At 53.4% G+C, this 6,000-nt stretch overlaps 1 long non-coding RNA gene across 2 annotated transcripts in view; it reads left to right on the top strand.

The window, feature by feature from the left end:
- The first annotated feature begins 263 nt into the window (after positions 1-263).
- The window catches only part of LOC123644552, a 46,894-nt gene continuing 41,157 nt past the window's right edge, over positions 264-6,000 (top strand). For both annotated transcript variants that reach the window (XR_006737176.1, XR_006737175.1), the window contains exon 1: positions 264-583. This is a non-coding gene — a long non-coding RNA (uncharacterized LOC123644552). The remainder of the gene's footprint in view (positions 584-6,000) is intronic.

Here is a 6,000-nt window from a genome sequence, read left to right as displayed (position 1 = left end):
CCGCCCCGCCCGCGTCGCCTGAGCCCCGCCCCGCCCGCGTCGCCTGCGCCCCGCCTGCCCTCCCCCGCCCCGCCCGCCCCGCCTGTGCCCCTCGCCCCGCCTGCCCCCGCGCCCCGCCCACGTCGCCTGCGCCCCGCCTGCCCAGCCCCGCCCAGCCCGCGTCGCCTGCGCCCCGCCTGCCCTCCCCGCCTGTGCCCTCCGCCCCGCCCGCGCCGCGCCTGCCCCCGCGCCCCGCCCCGCCCGCGTCGCCCGCGCCCCGCCCCACCTGCCCCGCCTGCAGACTCGGAGGCTGCACGCCCACGGCCGAGGCAAGCTGACACGCACGTCAATTCATCACCCCCTGCCTCATTCACATTCTCACGCCACGGGCAGAGGCTCCCTTCGGCCTTGGTCCCTGGACACAGAGCCCCCTTCCTTAGGCCTCTGTCTCTCGGTGCTCCTGCCCTCCTCCGCCGGCCTTGTCGACCGCAAACCACCCTGTGGATTCTAGCAACGTACTCAGAGCACCTGGATACCTAGAAATAACTGCGACAAACTTGTGCAAGATATGTCTGGGCAAAGCAGGAAGACTTCATTGAAAGATGTGAGTGAACAGGAAGAGAGATTGTGTGCGTGACTGGGAAGACTTGATATAAAAGAGAATTTTTTCTCCCTGATTAATTAGTATGGTGCAAATTAAAATATCAACAGGCTTTTGTTAAAGCTTGAGATGCTGATGCTAGAATTCTTACAGAAAATCTAGCAGCTCCAAACAGTAAAAACCAAATCTGAACAGGAAGTACAAAGAAGGGGTGTTTTTCCTACTAGAGGTCAAGTTCTTTTTTATAAAACTATGTAATTAAGAAACAGAAATAGGAAATAGCTCAATTAAACAGAGGAGAAAGAGCCCAGAAACAGAGCCGTGTGTGTACATGGAAACTCAAGCCGTGGCAGGGGTGTCTCTGTGGAACGATGGCTCTTCGGTTCCAGACCCCAGGAGGAGGTTACACAGCAGGTGAAGGAGAGTCCCCACCACACTCAAAACCCAGTTCCAGACACACGCAGGCCTGCAGGTGAAAAGCAAAACTCTAAAACTTGGACAGAAAAATAGAGGAGACTTTTGTTGGCTAATTTTTGTCCTCCCCACAAAAGATCTGTTGAAGTCCTAACTCCCAGTACCTCAGAATGTGACTTTGTTAAGAAAGTGGGTCTCGAGGACATTAGGGGGGGCCCTAATCCAATACGGACTGGTGTCCTTATAAAACGGGGACATCTGGACACAGACACGCAGAGGGCAGACAGCGTGAAGACACAGCGAGAAGGTGGCCGCGTGGCTGGAGTGCTGCGCCAGGGAACACCGGAAGCTGGCAGGGGCGGGAAGGGTCCTCCCTAGAGCTGCCAGAGGAGCAGGGCCCTGCCCACCCTTGATTTCAGACTTCCGGCCTGCAGAAGTGTGACAGAGTCAATATTTCTTGTTGAAGCCCCCAGTGCGGGGTGCTCCATTACAGCAGCCCCAGGAAGTTCAAGCACTGACCGTCTTTATGACCTTGGGATGTACTCAAGTATCTTACTGTGCAAAACCCTGAGTCATGGAGAGAGAGACAGCCTTCTTTCCATCAAAAGTTACCATTAATGTGAAAAGTCAAGCTGGGAGAAAAACCGCAACTGGGATAACAGACACAGAAGCTGTACTCGGGAATGTGCACAGCAGCGCCGTGTAAAACTGCAAAACTTGTGGGCTAGTCACACAATGGAATATGACACAGAAATGAAAATGAATGAATGAGAAGTACACGTGCCCACGCTGGAAAGTCTCAAACATGATATAACGCAAAAAATCCAGCTTGCAGAAAAAGTGTACTCTGATATTTGTGTAAAGTTTAAAAACATGCAGAATGATATTACAGAGTGTGAGTCTGGGCACACACCTTAAGAGTGTAGGAACGTGCATGCGGACAATGGCGAGGAAGGAGGGACACGTGGGCTCGGGCTTGATCTGTAAAGTGACGTGTGTTAGAAAATGAAGCAAGTATGACAAAAGAACATCCATTGTCTTGTCCATGTTCTTCCTTGTGCTTGAAGCAGTCCAGTATGTCACCAGAGCATTTTGCCGGGTGCTCGGCCCGTGGGACTGAGCTCGGGGTGGGCAGCGGCTCCCAGACACCCCTGCCCTCGGAAGCGTTCTGAGAGTAAACTGCGTTTCGAGGAACCGGAGTAGCAGCAAGGGGACTGGTGGGCTTCACCTTCAGCCAGGTGGGGTGAGGGCGCCGGAGGGAAGGGGGAGGCCCAGAGCCGCTCCTTCCTGCGGCAGAGGGGACAGGGTCAGCCACTGAGGGGCCTGAGCCAAGGACGGACAGGCAGGGACATAAGGTGAGGACATAATGTCAGCGCCAGTCCTAGGATGCGGCGAGGTGGGTAAAGGCTGGCGGCTGAGCCCGGCCACCCCTGGGGCCCGCGCCTCTTCCACGCGGCAGAGACTCGCAGCAGACAGACGCCGCTCCTAAATCTCAGGTGTGCCAAACTTGAGCTGGGTACCTTCCTGTCTACTTTGGTGTTTCTTTCCCGTGACATCTGAGGTCCCTGGGGTGCCATGCGGAGAACAGGACTCTGGAACACCGCGGACAGTTCTGGAAACTCGCTACTGGGTTTGCTTCGCGCATGGCAGAATGATTCTCTTCCGTGTTTTGAATTTAGGAGGAATCTGTACAGCACAGCTGCACCGTGCGAGGGTCCCTGTCAACGCCACGCAGTTGGGCGGTGGGCGTGTAGCTTGGAGCGTTGCCCTGGAGGCCTACCCCGTGCGGACCCCGCCCCGGGCCGCCCCGCCCCGCAGGACCCCGCCCCGCAGGACTCCGCCCCTCCCCGCGCGGACCCCGCCCTGCGCCGCCCCGCCCCGCAGGACCCCGCCCCGCAGGACCCCGCCCCGCAGGACCCCGCCCCGCAGGACCCCGCCCCGCAGGACCCCGCCCCGCAGGAACGACTTGTCCCCGCCCACGGCGGTGGCGCAGGCACGGGGCTGAGGGGGTCCCCAGACGCTGGGTATTTTAAGGAAATATTTTAAGGAAAATGTTGTTGTAAACTTTAAAACTCACAAACAGCATTTTGGTCTGTTATTTAATGGGAGCCACAAGAAATCTGGCTTAAAAATGAGTGAGTGAAACAAGGTTAAATTTGGGCCTGGCGGAGCTCGGGTGCACAAGGGCGCGGCCTCCGGGAACGTCCACTGCCGCCGAGGAGGAGCAAACCGTCTCCCGGGGCTTCGTCCGAGCCGAAGGCCCCGCACGGGCCGGTGCATGCGCGGAGGACGCTCTGCGGCTGCGCGGGCTTCCGCACTAGGAAGAGGAGGCGAGTGGCAGTGGCCGGGGAGACGCGCTCTTCACTGTGCGGGGAGGGGGAGAGGTGGCGGGGAACGTGGCCGGCGCTCGCACGCGGCTCGGAGCAACCGTGCAGCCGCCGTGGGAGGCGCTCCCGTAGGTTCCCACGGGCGCGGACACCCGGCTCCCACGAGCGTGCTGCCTCACTCCGCGAGGCCGGCTGGCCGGGCCGGGCCGTCATCGTAGTGTGGCCCGGGAAGCCTGTTGCCTGTGCAACCGCTTTCCCTTCCAGTGTGCCCCGCCACGGAAGTCGCAGGCGAGGCAGGAAGCCGGCGCGGAGAGGTGCGGAAGTGTTTGCGGCCCAGCGCTCCTCCCGCCTGCGGCACGCAGCTCCGGCGAACCGCGTGTGCCTAGTCCCAGCGAAGTCGCCAGCGGGAGCACGTGCATAGCAAGTCCTGGTCGCTTTCTAAACGCTGATGAGCTTGTGGGCTCATCCTTTGAAGGTTTGAGCTGGGCGGTTCTCAGCTCTGAGTTCCCCCGTGCTTGGGTGCCTGTTTCATTTAGCACAAGTTTTCGTTAGGTGTCAGGACTAAATGAGCTGATGAAGAGTGTGCTGAGGTCGCAGAGGAGAAGGCTGTAAGGGTTGCTTGTTGCTCCTGTGGCCAGCCCTCCTTTAGTGCTGGAATTGACTGAAAATCAATTAAAATTAAAATCATGGTTTCAGCTGCTCTCAGCGCATCTGTCCCCCACACCCCGGACATTTCTGCGTCTAGGGCGTCTTTGGGACTCAGAAAGGCAGGCGTGTCGGTTTGTGGAATATGGTGTCAATGAAGCATGCCATGTTTTGATCAGTCACTTCCTTAGTTCTTGTAGATATTTTGAGGAATTATTTTTTATACTGAGTTTTACCGAGTCTGGAAGTGGATTGTTTTCTGTGTGCATGTCACCTCAGCGTATTTGTTAGAATGGTGGGATGGTAGGTGTATTAAAAACTACTTTCCTTAATGTCTATATGGGTTTATTGTGCAATACTAATAATACTAACACCTTGAGAAATTTCTTATTCAATTTTAAGATCAAGTGTTTTTTCTTGGCTCTGTCAGGTAGGGACGAATTTGTACAATGCTTGCGTCCTACTTTTGGCTGTGCTTTATGAAGGGCCCCTGTCAAGGTCGAACCGCTGCAGCGTACACTTGTCACTGGAGCAGCTTTGTCTGGCCGCGGGGCCTCTTAGGCCCACAATGACGCCTCTCCCCACCATGGTGGGGAGAATCACCCCCCCTTCTCCCCAGCACCCCATTCTCTACGGCATCTGTAACACTTTTATTTAACTTAGCACAGATGTATCTAAATGCACGAATGCCACGTTTGTTGCATGAATAACTTGAGACTTTTCCTATTAGGCATGTTTCTATCAATGCGAGTTAAGTTCAGTTTCTTTTGTAATATCAAGTTATGTTGTATTGCAGTTGTAATTGATAGAGGAGATGTATTTTTGAACAACATATTTAAACTTATTTTTTTCAAGTCTTATATGATATTGCATTAACCTACAGGTTCAGTTTTTATATTTATGATATGCTTTTAAGGTATTTTGTATGTAATTAAAAAAAATCAAACTCATTTTCCAAATTACTATGAAAAAGTAACACTGTGATTCAATAGGACTCAATCGATATTACCTTTTTCATTTCAAGGACTTCTTTATGTGTTGGATGACAGGTATTGTTTTTTGTTGAAGTGAACGTTCCTTTGAAATATTTTACTATATCTGACAAACTAAGATATTATAAGGTTATCCACCCTCTGCAAATACCCAAATTTTCCCAAAGGGTTTTACTAATGTTTTCAATCCTAGTGTGCTATGTAAGGGAAGGGGAACAGCAGAGTACCTTATTTTTTGTTTGAGACAGAGTCTCTCTCTGTCATGTGGGTAGAGTACAGTGGTGTCATCATAGCCCACTGCAACCTCAAACTTCTGGGCTCAAGCAGTCCTTCTGCCTCAGCCTCCTGGGTGGCTAGGACTACAGATGCTCACCATGCCTGGCTAATTTTTCTATTTTCAGTAGAGACAGGGTCTTGCTCTTGCTCAGGCTGGCCTTGAACTCCTGAGCTCAAGTGATTCTCCCACCTCGGCCTCCCAGAGTGCTAGGATTACAGGCATGAGCCACCACGCCTGGCCTTGAGATCCTTTTTCATCTGAGGAATGATTTTTAAAAATGTTTTGTTCTTTAAAGTAATAGATCTACTTCATGACAATAGACCCTGACACCATAGTGTGATATTTTCTTGTCACAAAGCAGGCTAGAACCCTGGCACCCAGGACAGGGATTTGGCACTGTGCGCTCTGTTTTGCCTTGACTGGACCAGGGAAGGAAATGAAATACATAAACCATTGTTTCACAGCAACTGGAGTGGGAGACCTTGTCACACCTGGAGTGAAGGATGGTAGAGATTTACAGACTCTCTGTAGAGCAGCTTCCCCACTAACGGGCATGAACAGATAGGATGACCCGGTCATTTGCAAAGTGAGCCAGGGCTGTGATTTGGTCATTTGCTGCTGTTTCCAAAGATCCTGGCAGCTCAGCAATGTGCCCGTGGGGTCTCTTCTTCTTGCCGTCCCCTCAGCCGCACAGAGACAGAGGCGCTTCCGGCCACAGCACAGCATAGGTGGAATGGAATAAAGCTGATCTTAATCTACCTGAAG

The sequence above is a fragment of the Lemur catta genome, chromosome 9, assembly GCF_020740605.2.
Source record: "Lemur catta isolate mLemCat1 chromosome 9, mLemCat1.pri, whole genome shotgun sequence".
NCBI classification, from domain to species: Eukaryota; Metazoa; Chordata; class Mammalia; order Primates; family Lemuridae; genus Lemur; species Lemur catta.
The sequence above is the reverse complement of the archived record's forward strand: the minus strand, read 5'-3'. Positions and strand labels throughout refer to the sequence as shown.